Source organism: Capsicum annuum, unplaced genomic scaffold, assembly GCF_002878395.1.
Source record: "Capsicum annuum cultivar UCD-10X-F1 unplaced genomic scaffold, UCD10Xv1.1 ctg75105, whole genome shotgun sequence".
Lineage (NCBI taxonomy): Eukaryota > Viridiplantae > Streptophyta > Magnoliopsida > Solanales > Solanaceae > Capsicum > Capsicum annuum.
The window spans coordinates 9,097-34,874 of NW_025885274.1; the positions used below are offsets into that span (position 1 = coordinate 9,097).

Genomic DNA, 25,778 nt, shown 5'->3' on the forward strand with positions numbered 1-25,778 from the left:
TGAAATAATACTATTCAATCTTGGGAAAATGCCCCATGCATAAATCTCATGTTAAAACATCAAATTGCTCATGCTTGATAATGTAAACATTGAGAAATTAATTCCAAATCTGGAAATTTCTGCATTATGTATGAAAATATGAACATAACCATGTGATTCAACTTCTAAATCATTGGAAACATCATAATCTTGTAAATAACAATGATGGGTATAAACCCTAGCTTCAATTTCAAGGGAAATCACATAAAATTCAGTAAATTTGTAATTAATACAAATTTTGGGCACAAGGATGAAAGGATTATCCTTGTTGAATACCTTAATTGATGATCTTTGATGAAAAGCTTGAATCTTGGATTCCTATTGATGCTTTGGAGATGAATTCATAGAGTTCTTGTATTGGGAATCCTTAATTTTGAGTCTTTTGGAGAATTAATAGAGGAATTTTGGATTTCTTGGGGAGAAAGTTTGAGTCTTAGGGTTTTGCTTGAGAGAGAATTGATGAAAAATGGATGTAAAGTTCTTTGAAGGGGTTTAATTCTTTGTTTAAGACGGATTAGGGGCTTGGAAAATGTCCAAAGCGTCCCTTTTTCAAAGTTTAATCAGAACTGGAAAAAAGAAAGAAATTACCGATTTTACCTGCCACCGCGACGCGTCACTATCGCGGTGGCTTATTGGAAATCGACGATCGAAACCTAAAAATTCTCTGCAACGCGGAGCTATCACAATGCTATGCTAAATTACCATTTGGGTCATCACCGCGATGCACCACCGTCACGGTGATCCACTGGAAATGGACAAATGGGAAATAAGGCTTCTCCGCGACGCGGAAAAATCGTGGAGGTCCACTGAATTTTGACAAATGGGAAATTGGATCACTTCGCAATGCGTCAATATTGCAGAGTCTTACTGGATTTTGACAATTGCGAATTTTTCCTTCTCTGTGATGCGTCAAGTGTTTAGGTGGCACATTGTTAACTTAAAAATGTCATGACTCCTTCACCGAGTGTCAGATTTAGACGAATTTGATATCGATGGAAAGCTTATTCAATTTTTCACACGATGGAAAGTATAAACCTGAAAAATTCCATATAAAATAACTATTATTTATTTTTAAAACTATCTCTTAAAATTCTGGGAACGAATTTTAAGCTAAGAAGGTTTGGGGTATTACAAACATATACAAAAAACTTAGAGAAAACAACAGAAAAAACAAAAAAGAAATGGAGAAAAGAGTGTCAAGATGATTTTGGATTCCGTTTGAGTTTTCGGTTATGTCGTTCGTGCTTCTCTTTTAGTTAGTTTATCATACAGGTTCTTATCCGATTCCGTACGATTTATTTTTATAAGTTTCATTGTGAATCGAAGCATGAATGAATTTATTTCAATGATTTTTTATATTATTTAGTATGTGTAGTTTATTATTTATACGCAGTTTGTTCTCTATGTCTTTATTTATAACTCGTTTGTTATTTCTAAATAATGTTAGTTAGGAGATAATTTCAAAGTTATTAGTGTTAAAAATGTAAAGTTACGTTTAGTTGACGTATAATTAGTGTGTAGTTGTGTTATAAACTTTAATTTACAACTCATGCATCCATGCTCGCAAAAACAAAATCAAAAAATAGAGAAAAAATGCATGATATGCACACAGACGAAAAATAAGAGAATGGAAAAAGGGAGTTAGAAAAACTTACAGAAATTAAGAACGAGAGAGGGAAGGAGATTAGAAAAGAAAGAGGAGGAGATGGAGAAACGAATAGACATTATCCTTTTATATAAGCCAACAAGGTGGGACTATCATAGCTTGAACGCATTGTACAAAAGGTATTCTAAATTGTACCATATTTAACTTATCAACCTAGAACCACTGGTAGCACTTAAATACATATACAACCTAATGCTCCTTTGCTTCCTGCAAATTCCAATCTACTTCTTTTTTAATTTACACTTTATATACTTATACAGCCTTATGCTCCTCTGCTTCCTGCAAATTCCCATCTACTTCTTTTTGAATTTTATACATAGTGATCTGCTGACTTGCTTTTCTGTATCTATTATTTTTTTGAGTTTTGGTTTTTTTGAGTTGATGGCCTGAAAAAGCTTAGTTGTAGAGTTTTCGAAGTCATGCATGTGTTCATTTAGATTTGTGCTATTAATTTTCGTGAGCTTATTTAATAAATTTTATTCTTAGTTTTTGTTAGTAGTTTCGTATCGCAATCGCTGCTGCTAAATTTTCCCCATTGGACTATTGTTTAATTTCTGTTGGATTTTCTTTTTCTAATATTATTCTCTTCTATGTTTAAAATATACTTAAAATATATGATCTCTATCCTTTTTCATATTTTTCTCTATTAATGGTCTGCGTGGTGATTGATGCTATCTTTCTTCTCTTGCTCTGTTTGTTTGCATTTTTTATTTTCACTATTCATGGATTGTTAGGTGATCCAGCAAAGATAAGTGGCATTATAAAGACTGATGACTTTAAGGTGTTCGATAATATGCCAAAGCAATTGAACAACTTGTAATTTCTTTATGTCACCCACACTTCATCTGCAACATACTCCTCTATCAGTCCATTACTTATTTTCTACTTGATAGTATTATCAAGAAATATATATGTTCATTTGTAATTTGACGCTTCTAGATCAATTTTGTTGACCAAAAAAGAAGCCCATGAAATTTAACACTTTTAGAATAAACCAATTATGAAAACATCTTTAACGAAATTGAATATTACTTGCAACAAAAATGTCGACAGATAATGACAATGCGCTCTAGGAATCTCTAAACATAAACGAACAATAGTGTGTTCAAAGAAATACGTTACGTCCTACCAGATATGCACAAATGTCACCTGAAAAAAATAAACTAATTCTATGCTAAGTTGCTCGAACTCTCCAAAAATATTGCCGTACCCGTGTCGGATTCTTCAAAAATACACTATTTTTGGAGGATCCGATACACATCCGTCGATATTTTTGAAGAGTCCGAGCAACATAGATACTATTATCTATCGCAACAGTGAGCTAAAAAAGTTGAATAAAAAAGGCAGCAACTCTTGCAGCATTCAAATTATACACTGTGTTTGTCTCAAGTGGAGAATCATGATGATAACCAAATTGTGCTTCCAACTTCTGATCATTTATTAGCTAGACTAAAGTCAGAAAGTTAAATTTTCACATAATGTCGCTTGTGCATTTCATATATAAGTATTCTTTCATATATAGATTGATTTACTACCATTAACGCTACTTTCTCTGCACCATTTTGTAGGACACAATTTCGCGGCTACACAAACAACTGCTTGCACCTCTATCTTTGAAGTAGGTGAGTTTGGAAAATTGAAAATTTCTGGCTAATCTAATACATTCCACAAGTAGATGTGTTGTAGGAAAAAAGTTTTTTCCACCTCCGTTAATAACTTCAAATAGAGATATGTCTCTCTTTCCTAAGCCAGTATTGCATTTAACTTAATCCGTTTATAATGGTTAAGTATAATTTACCATCTACAGATAAAAAAATTAGAAATGAATTTACAGAATGGTAATCTATTGCCAAAGGAAGACTCTGCATTGTGCAGCAAGGTTAATAAAGCCTGCATTCCATTTCTATTTGTCAAATTAAATAGACTGTAAACTTTCTTTTAAAATTGATACAAAATTTTTAATTTGAGGGTGTCAAAAATAATGGATGATAATGCTGCATATTCGAAAATTGATCTTAGAAAATATTTTTTAATTTGCAGGTATGATTCAGCTTTAAAATTGAAAAGTTCAAAAGTTCATTGGTCGTGACTCGAGTGTTGTAATTAAAATTGAATATTCATGTCGTAGGTATTTTGTGGTAATAGAAACTTCTCCCACAAGTTCTTAGGTTAGCTTCATATTCCCTATGGATTAGATGTGACTTGAGACCAAGTTAAAGGGTATGTTTATGTATTTTGCATAGATAAACACTAACCTCTCAAGCACCGAGGAACAAGAAAGTACAATCACATAATGCACCTCCAAGTAGCTTAAGGGATGCGATAAGCCCTGCAAGGACCACAGAAGCTGTCCCTCGTAATAGAAGAATCGATGATCAGAAATGAACATATCATAAGAACGTCTAGAGAGACCTATGTTGTACCTGTATATCATCATTACAGACCAAATGTATGGTATGATATTTAGCCAACAGCTCAAAAGAATTGTGTTTTTCAAAATCTTCAAACTGAGAATGAAGTTACTACTTCATGTTTAGGAATCACATGGGGAAAAGTGAAGAACCATTCATTGATATAATATTAGATAAGTTTATTGATATAATATTGGATAAGTTTCAAATTATTGACCTGTATGAGGATTTTCTTCACCATAATTTTGCTTCACAACAAACATGAATTCATGAAGGAAGTCATAATATTCTTGAAAGGAGGGGGAAAATGTAGCAAAAGCAGATTCAGTAAGAATTCAGGCTTCCACATGGTAATCTACAAAGGCGAACAGGCTAAAATTCACCTGCCCAGTTGCCTTCTTTAGTCTGAGACCAAAGTAGAACTCATCATTCAGTAACTTCCCATTGTTTGTCCCTACGTCAATGGTCATAGGCAAGCACCTCATTTCCAAGTAAATTGATTACTGAAAATGTTTTCATAGATAAGCATATGGCACAAAATCAAAGATATGATAATTCACAAATTTGATTACCTCTGAAGGACCGACTCCTCCAAGTGCAGTATATAGAGCCAATTTCCCCGCAGGCATATGCCCATTTCTTGTAACATTAAAATGAATGCCAGTTGAGTAATACATAGTGGGAAGAGGAAAGGGACTTTTATATCAATCGAGGGCATCATCACCATAAAGTATTTTCTGTCAGCAAAAGGTTGCTCAAGTACGAGATTCCTCCTATAATCAAACATAAGCACACACATCTACTTTTCATTGATATATGTTTACCTCAATCATTTAGCATTGTTGAAACTTGAAACTTGAAACTTGAGACTTGAGGAGTTCTATTTGTCTACTAGATTTACAAGATGTGTCATCAGAAACCAACCATCCTATAATTTCTTTCCAACGATGCTTCTGGAATAATATTTCATCCACTCTGCATTTTTCTAGTTTTTGTCTTGCAGGGAATAGATTTGCGTGGCTGTGAGATAATGAGTTTGCCCGACAAGTTTTAGCAGGGTTAACCCTGTGAACATTGAACTATTGAGGGTAATTTTTATTTATTATTTTTGTACTAAATGAAATATAAGATTTCTTTAGATGTTCATTAAGCTTGCGGATATTTAACAGAATTTTCAATTGTTAGCAGGCTAGAATAGCTTTTTATGGCTCCCCTGATTCAACTATTACCAGGGATCATATAGAACATGAGCTTAATGGACTGAGTGTTGAAGCTATTACTGCTTCAGATATCTTTTATGGATACGATACACTTTTGCCGCCAAATAGAAGTGCATGTTCATGTAAGTTATTTGGTGTTGTTGGTTATCACAAAACATGTAAGTTTTTGTGGGATGGAATTATTTCAAAAAGGACATTTAAACAAAAGATTGAGATTCCATAGATAGGGGGAGCTTTAAAATGTCAAATAGATTCTGTAAAGACTATAATGCAAGATCTTAAGGTTGCCGCTTCATTTTTACTAGGTCTTTTAGTACACTTGATCCAGAGACTTAGTAATGCTTCTGCCACGACACACTCCGAAAGTCAAGATATTAACTCCTTGGTGATCACATCTGTGAATTTTAGGCTGAAGGATAATGGTTCATGGTATTTGTCAAGATATCTTTGCAGGTTAATATTTAAGATATTCTCTCTTCTGTTTATTTAAATAGATCAAGTGTATGTTGGTGTTATTTGTTTTTATAGAAAATACTATTACTTATGGAGCTACCAAGTTTCCTCATGTGGATGATAAGGTGTTTTAAAAAATGTTTATTAGACGTTGAAAATCGAATTGGCATCATACCAATAGGGATGACTCTAATTTTCAAGAACGGTACTGAGCAACAACCTTTTTAATGGATATTCTCAAAGTTATTATAGAAATTTCCAGTTGCTAATGGTAGTTAAAAGTTGTTCAGTAAACTTACATTGTGGGAAAACATTGCAGAGGATTTAGATTGCCAACTTCTCATGTAATCCACACTGTTGGGCCAATATATGATGTTAACCCAAATACTAAAGCCTCTTTGACAAATGCATGTAAGTTTGTGAGTGAATGCTTTATATATCTCATAAATTTGTTTTGCTATTATACCTTATTTGATTCTCTTTTATACTAACTATACTGCAGAAATAGCCTGCATGTGGCAAATGAGAACAACATTCAGTATATTTCTTTTCCTGCCATATCATGTGGGGTCTTCGGGTGAGTTCACATGGATTAAACACGCATTTCAAGTTTATAGGAACTTGATCTGATTTAATTAAGTTTGTGATGGTTACTTTCAAGGATAAATAATCCATCAGTTATTGAGGATGAAAAAAGAATATGTTTGGACTGCTACAGAATAAGTTTGCTGCATTATCTGACATTTCATTACCTAGATAATGATTGTCTATTTTTTCTTCTATGTTCAGTAGGGGCTGGCTAATCTGAAAACTATTGCTCTAGCAACTTACATTAAGATTGATTTCAATTGTTATGTTATTATCACAGCTTGCTAATCGTAATCTTGTCTTCTGAATCTTTCTGTTTTCATTTCGCCTCTTAAAATTAGCTAATCCTTATTTTTCTTGGAACAAATTGTCGTATAAAAATATGTTATCGATGCCTTTTTTCTGTTTGTTTCACTGTGTGTTTGTTTCACTGTGTGTCCTGTACTATGTTCACACAAATAAATTTCTATACCCTGGTAATATATGTTGACTGTTGAATGAGAAAATTCGTTTAATAGTCCTTAGTTTGAACAGATCATAGAACTAGCCTTATAATATAACTATGTTTATACCTTTCTTAGGCAACTAACTTTTAAAAGTGAAGAGACAGTGCAACTTGGCCAACAACTATAATTATCTTTGTAGATTATTAAACATCGTATATTTTTAATTTCAATGTATGATTCATCTCTAAAATTGAAAAGTGTAAAGGTTCAGTGACACTGATGAAAGTTTTGCAATAAGAAGGTGAATTTCTATACTACTGATTTTCTCTGGTGACAGAAACTTCTCTTCTCGAGTTCACAGGTTAGCTTCATGTTTCCTATCAAAAAAAGAGACTCAATGGTAGGTGTTTACATGCTTTATGTTGATATTTAGTAAGAAGCAATTTTCTCCTCTTTTAGACATAAATAATGGTTGTGTCTGGAGGGGCCTCGCTAATTTCTTAAATCATTACTACCCGAGTAAATATTTTGTCACCTGAATAATTCTAATTGAAATGAAGCAGGAGTCTTGGTGAAAACAATACTTAAATCTAAAGCTTCTGATACAATATGTAGTATACATATGATAAGGATAATCACGTGTTTTTTATATGAACAACAACTACAATTATCTTTGTAGATTGTTAAACATCTTTCAAGGTGTAATAGTGATTTTAGAACAAACCTTTGATAAAGTATTTCCACGTCAAAAGTAATTGATAACCAGAGTCTGCTTTACAGATTCAGATGTATTACACTGCCAGAAATGTTAAAGAGGACCATGACTCTGAGTGCAGCACATGAAAAGGCACTGAAATCATTTATTAGTAAGAGTTATTATTTGGTTTTCCTACTAGAATATTTTTAGATTGATATCATATGTACATGAATCTATTTACATGTTCTTAATTATCAAAGTTAACATTAAAATATTTTTTAAGGACAATTACATAAGAATATTAATCAGGTGAGTTTGCCTTCATGTAGACCCAACCACCAAGAAGTCTATTAGCAAAGAAAAGGAACAAGCTTTGAACAACTATGGAGTTGAACAATGTGTTGATATTGAGTCACACCTACGAAAAGACCCAACCACCAAGAAGTTTATTAGCAAAGAAAAGGAACAAGCTTTGAACAACTATGGAGTTGAACAATGTGTTGATATTGAGTCACACCTACGAAAAGAAGTATGATCAAAAACATAGCAACACCTACAAGTTTAGATATTGAGTCACACTTGCAACATGAAGTATGATGAAAAACACAGCAACACCTACAAGTTTAGATAGTTGTTGGAAGAGCATCATTCTTATGTAGAGTCATATTATATCCATGTTTTATTAAAGCTGCTTTTATTTATGATTTTTTATTCTTTAATTTCAATACAATCATGTCAATGTTGGGCTGGTGCTGCCTCTAGTAAGAAAAGAAAAGATGTAGTGGGGTTTTGTTCATGTCTCAAACGTTGTTTTTCATTTTTTTTATATTGGATTAGGTTGAAAAGGGTTATCATCTATTCTTTTTTCCCTTACTCTTTTAAATTTAATAAATTGTTGTTCTTTAAATAAATTTTGTTTGACATATGTTCATAATCGTTAATCGTAATATTGATCCGATCGTTGGTTGGTTAGTTAATGTTGCATGAGTTTTAAAAAATATCAGTTTTTTTTAGCAACCAATTGTCTCACTAATTTAATAATTTAAGTTATATACATACCACATGAGGGATAAATAGTCAGGTGTAGTATGTTATGTAAATGTGGTTTTATTTATCTTCTCTGACTTATATATACTAGTTTCATGGCACAGATACTGCAGGTATAAAAATAATCAACACAAATTTATAGAAAAACATCACAAACTATTATAATTTTCATTTTATATTTGGTAATTACAATAAATGAAAGTAAATGGAAGGGGTAATATTAGACCAAGGATTTAATAAGTTTCGGAGACGAGAGAATATTTCATAAAAAATTAAGTTTTTTTTGTTTTTTCTTAAAATAAATAAATTTTAATACAAGTAAAAATTAACGATAAAGTTGGAAAGCACTTCTATTGATCATTCGTTATAACAAAATTAACATACTGTTATTAAAGTCAGTCTAATTGGGTTGGGTAGATTTCGACATACTAGAAGTTTATTTAGACTTGAAAAAATTGAAGCGATCTATAAATGCCTCAAAGGTGCGAGAAGTATATTAAAACTCGTGGTATAGCCGGAAGGTACTGCTATCGATAAGCCACACATTAATATAATAAGACAATTTTTAATATATTCAAGATGAATTGGAAGTGGGATATAAGCAATTTTTATGCTAGTAAATGTTATATATCCAAGAGATTAATTAAGCCAGACATAAGTCATCAAAGCGACCGTGCTAGAACCATGGTACTTGAGGGTGCCTTACACCTTCTCTTCGGTCAACAGAATTTCTTATCTGAATTTCTAATTCGCAGACCTAAAAAGAAAGAGTCATCTCCTTTTGATCAAGGATTCAATAAGATGACTTGGAACACTATAATTCAATTCCAAGTGGTGATTCTATAAATAAAACAATCTCTATTCAAAACTGTCACTTTAATTAAAAAAATCCTTCGATCTTCGTCGAAAAAGGAGTGTGACAACATATCATAGGATCGGGGGAGCCTATTCTAATCCATCTAGATAGGAGAACCCCTTACCATCCTTTAAGAATACATGCGAAAGACTTTATTAAAAAGCAATAATCAAACCTTATTACAACTATTGTTACAAATATTAAATGCGAAAAAAAAAACTACCCAAGGACATAGTCTGAATAGTTACAAGAGCTTCTAAGGGAAAAGAAAAGCTAGACACAACTTTCACCATGAGTAAGAAGAGTGGGAGCTGCTGAAGAATCGTTATTCACAACAATCATGAAATCAACACTGATTCATGTAAAAGACGATACCTCAAAAAGGGTATAGAATAATAGTATTAGTACAAACTATACATACTGGTAGGTATATCGGCCGTCCAGAGTTAGATCACGTAAATACAATATAGAAATCACAAAAATAAAATATGATAACTTATATAATAATTTAATTCGTCACACTTTCATCCACTTATGCTAACTTCATCCGTTGTTTTAAGTAAGAGTATTTTCATTCTTATTCAAGCTGATCATTCATCACCTTCACGTCAAATGTCATTATCCTAACTCTCACGTATTTAACCCCAATAGTTGTTAAGTCAATCTATTTCTCTTACGCCTCAATTAACCTCAATGTAACTTATTTAATTTCAATAGTTGTTAAGTCAATCCATTTCACTTACTATCCAATTAACCTCAATGATAAATGAAAATCAATAATCATCACTTTGTGACAAATACAACTATGAACACACATTATGATAAATGTCTTAAGTTTATGATACTTAACATTTCAAGTAACTCTACAACGTCAATCAAGTAAAAGTCAAGTTAAATCATATAAAAGTCAACAATCCTTACTCTAACTATATCCAAGTCAACAAACCATGACTCTAACCATATCTAAGTCAACAAATCATAACTCTAACAACAAGACTCCTAAAATATATGATAAGTAACCAGACCACACAAAAATCCGAAATATTACAAAAAAAAAAAACATCTTAATCTGATTCACTCAAGAAATCCACAACAGCAACCACAATATGATTTGATTTACTCATGGAATCAATATAAACAACAATAATAACAATATTCATATACCTGGTTCACTCAAGGAACCATCACACTCATACATACCTTGTACATACATGTTAAGGGTCTTATGATTTTCAGATAGTCATGAACTGCAAGGGACGAACTCTTATCTATGTAATGTACCAATAGGATACCCAAGCCAACCAATGAATTATATCAATCAACTTTGTGAAGATGTCCAAATACTAGTACATCCCACAATAATAATTGATATCACAATAATCACATCCACAATAAGAATAAGTAATCATACTTGCCCAGTCAACAGGTCTTTAATAAAATCTTATTATATGTGATTAACACTTGAATATTATTTAACAATTACATTCCATAAGTTTTCATTTCAACAATGGACAACCACTCAAATACTTGATCAACTCGAATTAATTAATTCACATAAATAAAAAATATATTTTAACACACTAAATCACAAATAGATATGAATCATTGATTTCAGCAATTATAGCATGTCCGAAGATCAATTCTCGACTTATTTAAGTAAGAATTATCAAGTCATATTTACTAAATCCAAGTACTTATTTTACGAGAGAACATTCAATCCAAACAATTCTAAACTATAGTTCAATATTCATAGGTTCGTTCATTAATTCAATTCTTCTTTGTTTATATCAAGACTAGGAATTTTTGCTATTATCCAGCAACCTCTACCTTTAAATCATTACTAGGTTCAAGACCTACTCTGTTAGCTAATCATTCAACTCTATTCAACTTACAGTTTTATTTTAGTCATACATCTTTATGCCTTTTATTTTCTAACTCTTAGCTAATTTGATTTTACGCTTTCAAGTTATGTCATTGCCTTCTCCTACTATAGTCCGTTCTCAACTAACTTTAAGTTAGATTGTCTCATATTTCAATACACAAAATATTAAGTTCATCTTTTTTATGATAACTAGGTTAAATCAATAGATTATAGACTAACACCGTCTAATTATCATACATATTCACATAATTCAAATTACAATCCACCATGAAGTCATTAAAACACCAAACACCCATCAAATATTCATATATTAACTTAATAACACATAATTAGTTCCTTAATACATGAAATTTATATTTTATCCATTCAAACTCCATTCCCGTAGGACTAAGCATGATTTCTCCCCTCAAATCTATATTATGGATAAGATTACTTACCACAGTCTATTACTCATAGACCATAACCTAACTGGGTGCCAAGCTACTACAACAAGTCGCTATAATATAGATAATCCTCCTTGTTCTTCATGTCCTGGAGGCTAATCATCAAACAAACAATAATAATGAGAGTAATTAATAAACTACTCTTCAAACAAATACATTGTGAATTCAAATTCACTAGTTCTACCTTTATTTACGATTTATAAAATTATTCAAGGGTCAATTAACCATCAAATGGCTCCTTCAAGCTCAACCCAACTCCATTAATGAAGCTTTTAAGCTAAAGATTCTACCATTATTGAATTAAAGATGCCCTACTATCAATTTACATATTTTTAAACCTTAATTCCATACTAGAAGGAGTTAATTCACAAACAACAATTAGTTCTAGGTGAAAATATATGTACCCATAGTTTTTCCTCACAATTTCATGAACTTAGGGTTTTAAACAATAAGAATTTCACCATAAATTCTTTATTCTAACGATTCTAAAAGATAAACAGATTAAAAGTTGTTAAAAAGGAGTAAAATCTTACCTCAATGAAGGATTTTCACCCAAATCAAGATAAAATCATCCTTCTAGGGCTTAGAATGTAATTTTAGAGTTTGGGAGTTGAAGCCTATCAAAAATAGGTTATAAATCATTGTTGCATTGTTACAGTGACATCCCTTCACTATAGTGACATTGCTATAGTGACCTAACCTTAGCACCCTCAGTTTTTAAGAACAAACAGTCTTCAGTAAAAAGAGAATAACTTTTTATTTGGAAACTGATTGAAAAATGATCGATTGTGTTGAAAGAAGACTCAAAAATCTTTAATTTGGTGGGTATTATGATCCTTAAATTCTTATATTCTAGGAGGAGTGCTCGTGTAAAGTTGACCATAGATTAAGCTTTTCTTGAAACTAAATTGGCAAGGATACATTCAGCATAACCTTTTCCTAGGAGTACGGTATGACCTTAGTACATATCAAATGCACTCTTATACTAAAGAATTACTCCTAACACTTATGACGAATAAGAAGAACATGTCTTTACCACAAATATTTTCAGTAATAATAAAATCAATCGTTACAACAGATATCAATTTACCATCTACTCGTCCCTAAACGAACGTTGCTAAAGAGAAGCACGAGGTCAAAAATTAGAAAAATACTATTTTCAGAGTTGCTTATGCAACGCCATTCTTACTCACTCGCTATTATTTATCAACTAAAATACCCCAAATTTTGTTTACCCTTCCCCAAAATGGATTTCTGAAATAATAAAATATTTTGAAAAAAAATCTGAAAAAATAATTATTTATCCCACTATAGCGACCTATGTCACTATAGCGGTATGATCCTGCTTTAGCGAAACTTTTCTGCTTTGAAGGATGTCGCTATCGCTAGAGAGACATAGGCAAGGAAGAATGTTTGGTTTTCTTCCAAACTCCCCCTTTTCACAACACACCTTAAATTCAAGATATCTCAAACTAATTTCTTTACGTCAAGATTGATACAGGGAGTTCTACTTGCCCAAATTTGATTCTGAAAAGTCCTACGGGTTTCTTCTAATCTTGGCAAACATAAAATCAAGCTAAAGTTTATTATATCAACCTAATACCTTCTTGAATTATCCTAAATCATACCTCGCTTAAATTTTATCCAAAACTAGCCTAACCTCAAAATTCTAACTCCAAACCTAACGAAAATCTTAATCCAAATTTTTGTACGCTAGAATTATCTTTTATTACACAAGGACAACCATACTTCTTTGGCCCCACAACTAGCTTAAGGTTCGTCAAATTACCGACACAACATACCTCAATCACTCAAGGAGCAATAACAAATAATTATTATCATTATCAATAAAAGGGATATAAATATTTAAGAATACATATAATAATCCCACTCCCACAACTGGCCCTACAACTAATGATCACCGATCAAAATCAAGTCATCTTATTGCAAGGACCCTAATAATTTAATTACGTCATTCTCAAGGAATACTATTAACCGATAAGTATTGTCATATATTATGCATATGAGCAATCTCAAATAATATTAGCCAAAGGCAAGTTATTTTATTAATCAAAATATGGGTGACTATTTTTACCAATAGAAAGTCATAAGTACTGTTTCACAATTACTAGCGCACTTGATTCCACCATAATCTCATGATTTCCTTATTAACTACACATTATCATCACAAGCAAGTAGTTAATCGATCAACATTAAAAATTACCATGCCAAGTAAAGTATGATGTTCAAATATATATGTTAGTTCAAATATAATACATCACCTACATCAAATATTTAACTTTCATGTCAAAGATTACCATATCCACCCTTTTATTTACTTGACCGAAAATTCCATCATCAATTAAACCTTCAAGTTATATCAAAATTCAAAATCAAAATAAATTTTCCTTAAGTCACAATTATGAATTACAACAAAATTTTCTTATCGCAATTTTCGCTATCAAGCAATAACAACCCTTTGTCCATGGTACTTATTCACATACCAACCACTTGAACATTAGTTTCCACAATTATATATCATATTTTTGCTTATCATTTTATCAATGATAAGACTATGTCCAATATTTAACATACTTTTCCACTTAAATCACAAAACAAGAATTTATTTAACTATTAACACATAAGAAAGTTACCACCTTTCACAATTCCTAGAATTCACACAAGTCAGTCAAACAATATTAATATAAGCATCAACCATATAGAATTGAATTAGATAGTTTTGCCTAACTTAAGCCAATTTTTGTTTAAACTTCAGCCATATATACATAATTATTAGATAAAAATGAATAAAGCCAAGAAAAATAATTAATAGTTATATATGCATGAAGTTCAATCATATGAAACTTTATATTATCAATTAATTTCAATACCATATGTCTGAATTATCCCAAAACAATGAGTAAAAGGCTTGGATGATCATTCAATTTTTGCTAATTGGCTACTATAGGCACTCAACTTTGTTTTGTCTTTCAAAAATCACTCAACTTTGAATAATTGACCATCATAGTCGCTCATCTTTGTTTTGTCTCCCAAAATCACTCAACTTTACCTAATTAGCTTCTGTATTCATTTTAACGGTAAATATAATTTCAAGTAAACTATATAATGATATAACATTAGATTATTTTAAAAAAAATATTTCTAAAGATATTTTATAATGTTAAAACTAATATTAAAATATACTGACTACGAAATAAATGACCCGAGAACTTACTCAATTCACTATTTTTGAGAAATTCAACATATACAAATGGGACTATATTTTTAAAAAATTTGAACAATATTATCAAAAACGGTAAATATGTAAGTTATGCAGCTTAACAATTGCATCATTTTAATTAAAATGTAAAATACTTCTTTTGTCCTAAAATATACGCACTTCCTTTTTTTAGCATATTCCAGATCATTTGTATTAAGAAACAACTTAATTGCAAAATTTTTATTTTATTCTCAAGTAGATTATTTATAGCCACAAACATATTCTAGACTTGTTTTAGACCAATAAAAGCTGTAAAAAGAGACCTCACGAGGTCTCTTTTCCTAAAAAAGAGACTTCAAAAGTGACCTCAATGGATGGTTTCTAAAATATAGGTTGTTTTTTGTAAGAGACCTCATGAGGTCGCTTAAAAGCAACCTCACGAGGTCACTAGGTTATTTTTTGAATTTTCTACAAAGAGACCTCGTGAGGTCTCTAAACTATTTTTTATAATTATTATTTTATTAAAAGAGACCTCATAAGGTCTCTATTTTATTTTATTTTATTTTTTTATTTTTTAATTAAAAGACACCTCATCAGGTGACTACTATTTTTTTATTTTTATCATAAATCATTTATTTAAAACATAAGCAACCTCTTGCAGTCTCTTGTTTGAGTGCCTAGAAAATGAAATTGCAAAAAAAAAGACCTCTTGTGGTCGCTTTTGTTCATCTGCTGGAAAATAAAAATGCAAAATGGCAACCTCATGAGGTCTCTTTTCTTGAAAAAGACAGATGACAATAACAACTTTATAGATACGTGTCATTTTAATTCAATTCAATTATATATACAATCTAATCAACTAAATCGAGCTCCAAGAGCTCACACCAATCAATCAAACAACAAATACAAGTACTAAATATCTCATCCAATGAACACTAAATGAAAATCAACTTAAAGTATCTTGAAATTGAATGAAAAATATAGTAGTCAAGGTATTTATACAATAGTACTATTGATTAGACTACTTCAAAGCTCTTATGCACTCAAAAACACTTAATAATTCAAATAAACCATCATAAAGTACATAGTTTAGATTATCTAACACCATACTCATCTTTAACAATGCGAAGATGCATTGTCCATATGATACTCCTCATCATCTTCATCACTGTAACTATATATTCCATATGAAATAGGTAGAGACTGGGGAGAGTGAACTGGATCAACCAAACAAGGGGAATCCCCCCGAAGCAAGTAATGATCAAATTGGGTCTTCATTCCCGCATACTGCATATACTTTTTTCTTTACCCTGTTTGTGAAGCCTTAGCTTCATTAGATAGCTCAGCTATCTGCTGCTTCAAAGCCAAAATCATCTCCCTTGACTCATCATCCTGGAAGCTACTGAGTCCTTTTAAATGAAATTTACAAAAGATTCATTATGCAAGCCATAAGTATACATATACCTACTTGGACATCGGTAGACAGAGTCTGGCAAAAATCCTCTATGAATTATATATATCAATTCTGAATTTAATGATAATAACATTAGAATATAACTTTAGGAAATAAAGTAATTACTACTAGAAATATAGGCTTACAAAGGTCAGTTGAGCTCATGGCTCAACCTAAACATCAGGATCTCCATGGATTTTCTTCTTCCTTATGTGTGTAGCCTTAAAAGCCTCAGCCTGCGTTATCGGCTTCCCAAGCTCCTTTTCTTGCAAACAAAATATATTAGGATGCTAGAAGCATTTCATAACTTGATAAAATGGGAATGTGAAGCTACCAAATATATGTCACATTAACAACCAAAATATGAAAAAAAAAGACTAATGATTTTTTTGGTCTATATTACATAATATAGGGATATTAAAGTCCTTACCCTAATTAAATGTCAAGATGACAACTTCAGTTATTATTTATATGCCTAGAAGTTACTTTCATTACATTCTACTTTCACATTGGCACGGGAAAAATTATAGACTCTGAAGCTGAGCAACCCTTGTTGGCTGCCCACAGGGCGAGCTTAAATCTTGAAGAGGTGCTCTCCCACTCTCAATTACCTTAGCTTCAAGAGTCAACGATATCAGTTACAAGAGTTAATAGATGAATAAAGAGTGGGAAGTTACATGAATTTCATGGAAAAGATGACCAAATTCAGCCATAAAAACCATGAGACAGATGCACCTAATGCCAAACACTAATGCAATATTATGTCCAACTATTGTAACATTCTATTAGAATCTGAAGTGCATGAAGAACCAAATGAAATTCAAGTACTGAAGAAGGAACTAAAAACAACAATATTGAAAATTAGCGAGTTGAGGACGAGAGCTGAGAAGGCGATAATCAAAGCTGAGGCAGCTGAAAAGAGTAAAGATGCACTTCAGAATTAGATAAAGAGGTGGAAGGAACATAAAGAGAGAAAGAAGGTTGCATTGGCTGCACTTAGAAAAGAGTCTATTTCCAGAGAATTACAGAATACAAGCCTGATAATTCTCCCAAAATAAAACCTCTTAGTAAGATTCTCAAGATGGGAACAACTGGAAGCACTTCTCTGCTAAAGAAACACAATAGATGCCAATGAAATTACAAATTTGGAAAATTAAACTAGTGTATAATTTTGAATATGATTGGCTATATTTGATAGGGAACTATTTCTATTAATACCTCAAAAGCACTAGTTAGAATATTTAACGGGTTGATAAGATGAACTAACAAAGCAACTTATTGACGACAAACAAATCAGTAAAAGATGAACAATATAAACACCAGCGGAGATTACAATGATTTTCTAATTGAGTGCATAGTGTCAGACAAGCTTACGATCAGGATTAATGAAGTCATTTAACTTGATCACACAGGGTGGTCAAAAAGGTTTAAACATGAACTAGTTCTGAACATGTAGTTGCCTAAATAAAATCTGGTGAAGTTGGGATCGGGAACACAATCTAGTGCAACTACATGGTGTTTATTTGGCTATTTTAACCTTTTAAAATTTAAAAAGATAAAATTGTTTCATCTAGAAGAATAAAAATGCAAAAACTTTTTCAAATAATGTTCATAAGAAAATCATAAATTAGATAAAAAAATAAAATGGTTCATCGCCTAACTTTTCAGCAATTCTGGCAGGCCAAATTTAGCCGATTCTCGTTTTATCTCTTCACTAACAACTCTCTGAAGAATCGGTTCTAAACATGTATAACTATAAGACTTTTAAAATTTATGATCTTAAATATATCATATCTTTAAACATAGATATTCTCTAACTTATTAACAGGTAACAAAGTACCAAACAATTCAACTCATGGTCCCTTATGCAATAGAATATAGAAAAGTTTTATGCCTATTTCAGAATTTTGGCAAAGTATGAATATGTAAATTCCCTTGCTTGTTTTACACCAACATTATTCCAGCTACTAAAGCACGTACCAGAAGAATCAGATTTAATTTGCAATAGTCCAAGAAACACGAGCTTCTTGTTAAAGAGCTTATTATCTTAAGATAAGGATAGATTACTCTATATTGGATTGAGCACAACATTTAAACAAAAACATTGTCCTGAAAATTGCATATCAGTCAAAGTTCTCTGAATAAAAAACAAAATTTCTCATTTTTATCCAAAGTTCTAATAGATAATCTCTCATCATCAATCCTATCAACTACTTTTAGTAATTAGCTAAGAACTACAAGAACACTATATTCATAGCAAAGGCAATAATAAGCTCACAGAGACCTCACAATCAAATTATACTTATCGAGTAACAATCAAATTCTAAGGCTGTCTTGGAGGAACTTGAGAAGGTAATTTCATGCCCTACTGATGTCAATATGTAGTTTCAATATCAAAAAGGCATTTCAAAATCTTTAATTTAACACAAAATCAGCCAATACAATGAGGAAGAATCAACCCACAACAACACAAATACAAATTAAATTGTAAAAATTTAAGAAAAAAATCAAAACTTGCAACCTTACTTGGAGTTAAAGAGATGGTGGATTTGAGATTTAGGCGGAGAGTTTCGAGAGAGGCGGTTTTGAGAGAGACAAATTTAAGAGAGCTGACTTTTAATTTTGTATTTTTTAATTATAATTATAAATATTAAAAGAATTTAAGAGTTGATTCTTTTGATTTTGTATATTTTTAATTATAATTATAAATATTAAAAAATTAGATAAATATATATTTTAACTTCATATTTCATAAAATAGTGACAGATAATTGTTTTTAATAATAAATAATAATTTATTAAAATAGTAGAGACCTCATGAGGTCGCAGTTATAATTTTCTTTTTAAATAATTTTAATTATTCTGGTGCTAATTTTTTCACTTTTTATTTTCGACCTCTTGAAGTCCCAATATTGTGTTGCTGAATTTTTTTATCATTTATCGACTTCATGAGGTCTCTTTATTTAAAATTAAATTAAGAAAATAAATTAAGGGAATAAACTACCTCATAAGGTCTCTCATTTTCGACTTATTTTTTAGGTCTCTTTTTAAGTTTCTTTTTACAACTTTTTTAGTAGTAAAATCTCAAAAGTTTTCATTTCTTTTTTAAATTACTTCATACTCGGTAAAACAATATCACATAAATTTAGGACGGAAGAATTCACTACCAGGTTGATTGAATATAACTTAGGTGAATGTTTTTGTGAAAAGTTAAACATTTCGAAGTAGTATTTTTTTTTTTGGTAAGTAAAATTTTATTAACCAAAGTAAGCTTTGAGGAACAAAACAAAAAGAAACTGAGTGTTGGACATTGAGCCCCAGCACCATAGCAGGCTACTTGGGGGTTTGGGTCACAGGTGACAAAAGAGTTTTAAAATGAGTAGGTGACACAAGTCTTAATAATTGAGTAGAAGTGACAATTACTTAATTATGGTTTAAGAAAGTTTGGAAAATTTCAAAATAACCCACAAGTTTTTAAATTTACACTTTGATTCAAATGTTAGTTAATATATAATGAGGAACAAAGGAAAAAAAGACGTCTTTTTCTCTCCCCTCTTTCGTGATTATTTTCTCTCTCTTCGCGATATTTGTTGTTTATTGTTGCTACTGCTTTATTCATCATCTTTTGATTCATTATCTTCATCTTATACGTCATTATCAACTTCATATTCTTCTTGTTGACCATTATTGTTGTTGTTGTTGTTACCCCAACTGCTGCTCTTTGACCAAATTCTTATGTCAAATTTTGTTTCGTAAATCACTTTCAACTTTGGAATTTACTTGAGAGGAGACTTTGGTAAGTCAGATTATGCTTTTTTAGTTGAATTTGGGTAACTGCTAGTGGTTTTTTTACAACAATAGTTTGCACGCGAACATGAATGCAATACAAAATCAATCTGTTTAAATAGATCCATTAACTGCGGCACCATATAAATGTTCTGTTGTAACAGTAGACTCATGTTGGATTCATGTTTAAGGGTTCTAGGTGCCCGTAATATGATTATGAATCGAATAGATGGGTATTCTGTTGCACTAGATTAGTAATCTATTTCAACAGATAAATAATCTGTTTCATCAGATTACTAATATATTTCGAACAACAAAATACAGCTCCTATCACACACAAAACCAAATAGATAACTCATCTATTCTTGCTATTGATACTGGAATCAAATTATTCCTTAATTGTTGACATGTCATTCGTTAAGAAATAGAAATAGATAGCACGAAAATTAAATAAGAAATAAAAAGTCAACTGCATCAAACATAATTTTTTATAAAACAAAAAAAAAATACATAGTTAACAGAAAAATGATTAATTATTATTATCATCATTATTAACATCATTATTATTTGTATGGCCAGCCGACCAATCTTCAAAGGGCGGCAGCAGCGCCCTCCGCAGTCTGCGGATCTCCCGCAGCATCCTTACTCTAACAGAGGCCAACTCCCAATGCAGGTCATAAACCTCCTTCTGCAGTTCCCTCATGGTATCTCATAAAATAGTGACATCCCACACAGGATCAGCCATATCTAGAAAACGCATAAGTTGACAAAGCACACACGTAAACAAGAAGGGAAAGAAAAGAAAGAATTCGAATGTAATGTAATACAATGTATATTTACACAAAAATCAAGAAAAAAACTAACCAAAGATAGGGAAAAACTATCAAGTCCTTGAAGAGAAAGTAGTTGAAGGTGTAACAAAAGCGAGGAATAAATAGTGTGTAGCAGAACAAACGATTGAGTAAGGAGGGACCTATTTATAGAGGATTGAACTTGAATAATTTAGGCAAAAAATTGCAACTGTTCACCTCCATTTATTAATGACATTCTTGATTACTGTAAGAAGTTATGATTAAATTAAATTAAATAATATTGTGATAAGACATGACTTTTCAGATTTATTATTAAAATAATTAGTTCTTTCCAGGAACTATTTTTTTTACACCGAGTTGGACAACAGATTATATATCTGTTGCATCAGATAAACCATCTGTTACAATAGATATATCATCCATTGCAACAAATAGATAACCAGTTGCATCAGATAATATATGTGTTGCAATATATAATATATATATATTTTTGTAAAAAAATATATTTTCTTCATGACATCCAAATTTTTTGACTTTTTAATTATACAAATTAATAAAGAAGATTTAAAGGCACAACTGTTCACCTCCATTTATTGATGACATTCTTGATTACTGTAAAAAGTTATGACCTAATTAAATTAAATAATATTGTGATAAGTCATGGCTTTTCAGATTTATTATTAAAATAATTAGTTCTATCCAGGAATTATTTTTTTACACCGAGTTGGACAACAGATTATATATCTGTTGCATCAGATAAATCATCTGTTACAATAGATATATCATCCGTTACGACAAATAGATAACCTGTTGCATCAGATAATATATCTGTTGCAGCATAAAATATATATATATTTGCAAAAAAATATATTATTTTCATGACGTTCAAATTTTCTGACTTTTTAATTTTATAAATTAATAGAGCAGATTTAAAGGCACAACTGTTCACCCCCATTTATTAATGACATTCTTGATTACTAAAAATAGTTATGACTTAATTAAATTAATCAATATTATGATAAGTCATGACTTTTTAGCTTTATTATTATTAATAATTAGTTCTTTCCAGGAACGTTTTTTTACACTGAGTTGGAAAACAGATAATATATTTGTTGCATAAGATAAATCATCTGTTACAATTGATATATCATGATTTGCAACAAATAGATAACTTGTTGCATAAGATAATATATCTGTTGCAACATATAATATATATATATATATATATATATATATATATATATATATATATATTTTAAAAAAAAAATATATTATCTTCATGACATCTAAATTTTTTGACTTTTTAATTATATAAATTAATAAAGCAAATTTAAAGGCACAACTGTTCACCTCCATTTATTAATGACATTCTTGATTACTGTAAGAAGTTATGACTTAATTAAATTAATCAATAATATGATAAGTCATGACTTTTTACCTTTATTATTATTAATAATTAGTTCTTTCCAGGAATCATTTTTTTATACCGAGTTGGACAACAGATAATATATCTGTTGCATCTGATAAATCATCTGTTATAACAGATATATCATGATTTGCAACAAATAGATAACCTGTTGCATCAGATAATATATCTATTGCAATATATAATATATATATATTTTTTAAAAAATATATTATTCTCATGACATTCAAATTTTTTGACGTTTGGATTATATAAATTATTAAAGCAGATTTAAAGGCACAACTGTTCAGCTCCATTTATTAATGTCATTCTTGATTACTATAAGAAGTTATGACTTAATTAAATTAATCAAAATTATGATAAGTCATGACTTTTTCACTTTATTATTATTAATAATTAGTTCTTTCCATGAATCATTGTTTTTTACACCGAGTTGGACAACAGATAATATATCTGTTACATCGGATAAATTATCTGTTACAACAGATATATCATGATTTCCAATAAATAGATAACCTGTTGAATCAGATAATATATCTGTTGCAACATATAATATATATATATTTAAAAAATATATTATCTTTATGACATCCAAATTTTCTGGCTTTTTAATTATATAAATTAATAAAGCAGATTAAAAGGTACAATTGTTCACGTTCATTTATTAATCAAATTCTTGATTACTGTAAAAAGTTATGACTTAATTAAATTAAACAATATTATGATAGGTCATGACTTTTCAGCTTGAAGCTTAGCTTTCTAATTATTAAAATAATTAGTTCTTTTTAGGAACCGTTTATTTTTTACATGGAGTTGCACAACAGATTATATATCTGTTGCATCAGATAAATCATCTATTACAATAGATATATCATCCGTTGCAACAAATAGTTAATATGTTGCATCATATAATATATTTGTTGCAACATATAATATATATATAAATCTTTTTTTAAAAAAATATTATCTTCATGGCATCCAAACTTTCTGACTTTTTAATTGTATAAATTAAAAAAGAATATTTAAAAACAAGAATATTTCTGGTGAGTTTTTTACGGTTTAAATTGTGTTTATAATTTATTTTCTTATTCTTTTATGTGAAAAGAAATGACTTAATTAAGTCAAGCTGGTGGTGTCTTAATCTTTCCGTTTCTTTAATAACCATTTTTATTAATTGAGTTATGGCAACAGATTGTATCACTGCTTAACATATGTATCACAATTCAAAATTCCGGGATAAAATATAATTAGCAAACTTTCTGGAATTTAATGTAATATTGCTGAAACTATCCGGGATTTATGTGTTGTGTGTGTTACTTAAATAATACTGGTGACTTTATTAATAAGTAAATTAGAAAAAAATAGATCTAAATACAACATTTTATCTTTTTGTTGTATTTCCGAAAGATAAAGATTGTTAATCTGTTGCAAAATATATTCCACCTGTCAGATAACTTACAACATATGGACAATCTGTTGCAACAGATGGATATATCAGTTTGATTTTCCTTTAGCTATGGCGTCTGTTGCAACTTGCTAGTCATCTGTTTATTCAATTTCATCGAGAGCAATCGAATTTTCTAAACACTTCTTGGCCAAATTCAATTTTTGCTCTTGGATTGCTTCTTTTTTTTCTTTGCATCCTTTAACCAAACTAAATTTTTGCTATTGGATTGAGGGCAAAAATTGATTTTGGAGTCCATCTTGAAGGATGCAAAGAAAAAAAGAGAAGCAATCCAAGAGCAAAAATTGAGTTTGGCCAAGAAGTGTTTAGAAAAATCTATTGCTCTCGATGAAATTGAATAAACAAATGACTAATAAGTTGCAACAGATGCCACAACTAAAGGAAAAGCAAAATGATATATCCATCTGTTGTAACAGATTGTCCATATATTGTAAGTTATCTGACAGGTGGAATATATTTTGCAACAGATTACTAATCTTTATCTTTCAGAAATACAACAAAAAGATAAAATGTTGTATTTAGATCCATTTTTTTCTAATTTACTTATTAATAAAGTCACCAGCATTATTTAAGTAACACACACAATACATAAATCCCAGATAGTTTGCATCAGATGTGAAGTCTGTTGCGTCGGATATGGAGTTTGATGCAATAGATATAGAGTCTGTTGGAATACATAACAACCTTTCTGGTGGTTTGATTTGTTCCATCAGTTGCTCCGTCTATTGCAACATCAACAACAGCATAAACTACAAACAACAAATAAAAAACATCAACAACAAAGAAAACAACAATATTTGTTCCAACAACATCGTCAACTACAAAGAAGCATACATCCTATGTTCCAACACCATCAACAACAAGGGACGGACCCATATGAACTCCTCCAGGTGCGTGAGCACAGACTGAACTCATATCGAACTTTATATATGTATGTGAAAATAAAGAAAAAACGTATATAATCTAATCAGTGATCACCCAGAGTAAGAGTTGTTTGTTTAGCCTAGTTGTTGTTTATCGGTGCTTAAGGCTATTTATTTCTTTTGGTCTTGAGTTCAATTCCCACTCAACATATATTTTTTAAATTTTGGTAATCAACTCTTCTCTTCTTATTCACTTTAAACTTTTTATTATTTTCTCCCTTACTCCTTGTGTTGATTGTTCGGACTCTACTATTTTTAAGCTAAGAAGCACCCATCATCTAAACCACACCACACCAAAAGTTTCAATAATGCCAAACCCACCAACAACACCACACCACAAGTTCCAACAATGCCAGCCCCACCAACAACATCAATAACAGCATCAACAACAAAGAAACAAACAAAATACATAAAAAAAATGATACTGCCAATAAGACTTTAAAATTCTCCCAAGAGATGACTTTTTTTCACATCTTATAATAAAAATTCTCGGTATGTTTATTCAACAATTAAAAGTTCCTTCAAATTTTTAAATAAATATGATATGGGAAAATGGTAATTAAATAAACAAAAAGATATAAATAAAGTTGCAAGAAGAAGACGAGAATGAAGGAGAAATAGGGAATCATATCATACAATGTCAAAAGGGGGTCAAAACAACAATTTCAGTCAAGGAATCTAAGATATGGATATCGATCGGTTTAGATTCGAACGAAAATTTTTAAGAAAGAGGAGAGAAAAAAAAGGTTGTGATATCCCTAAAGAGGATAGAAAGAAAAAAAATGAGAGATTTAGGGATGAAGGAGAGGAGGGGAGAGATGAGATAGTTCTAATTTCTAGATGTACTACCCTTACTATTAAATGACTAAACAAAGTGAGTATATTTATTCAAATTTATATTTACAAAGCATAATTAATAAGGCTAATTTGGTAGTAAAATAAACCC

General features: G+C 30.6%; 1 long non-coding RNA gene across 2 annotated transcripts; it reads left to right on the forward strand.

The window, feature by feature from the left end:
- The first annotated feature begins 1,614 nt into the window (after positions 1–1,614).
- LOC107872390 lies at positions 1,615–8,377 on the forward strand. 2 transcript variants are annotated; one of them, XR_001674804.2, is made up of 10 exons: positions 1,919–2,521; positions 3,274–3,327; positions 5,106–5,204; positions 5,305–5,458; positions 5,642–5,789; positions 6,109–6,200; positions 6,292–6,366; positions 7,185–7,223; positions 7,604–7,689; positions 7,850–8,377. It is a non-coding gene; the product is annotated as an uncharacterized LOC107872390 (long non-coding RNA). The 2 variants fall into 2 exon arrangements; XR_007051235.1 differs by lacking the exon at positions 1,919–2,521 and adding an exon at positions 1,615–1,824 and having other exon boundaries at positions 6,292–7,689.
- Positions 8,378–25,778: the final 17,401 nt, after the last annotated feature.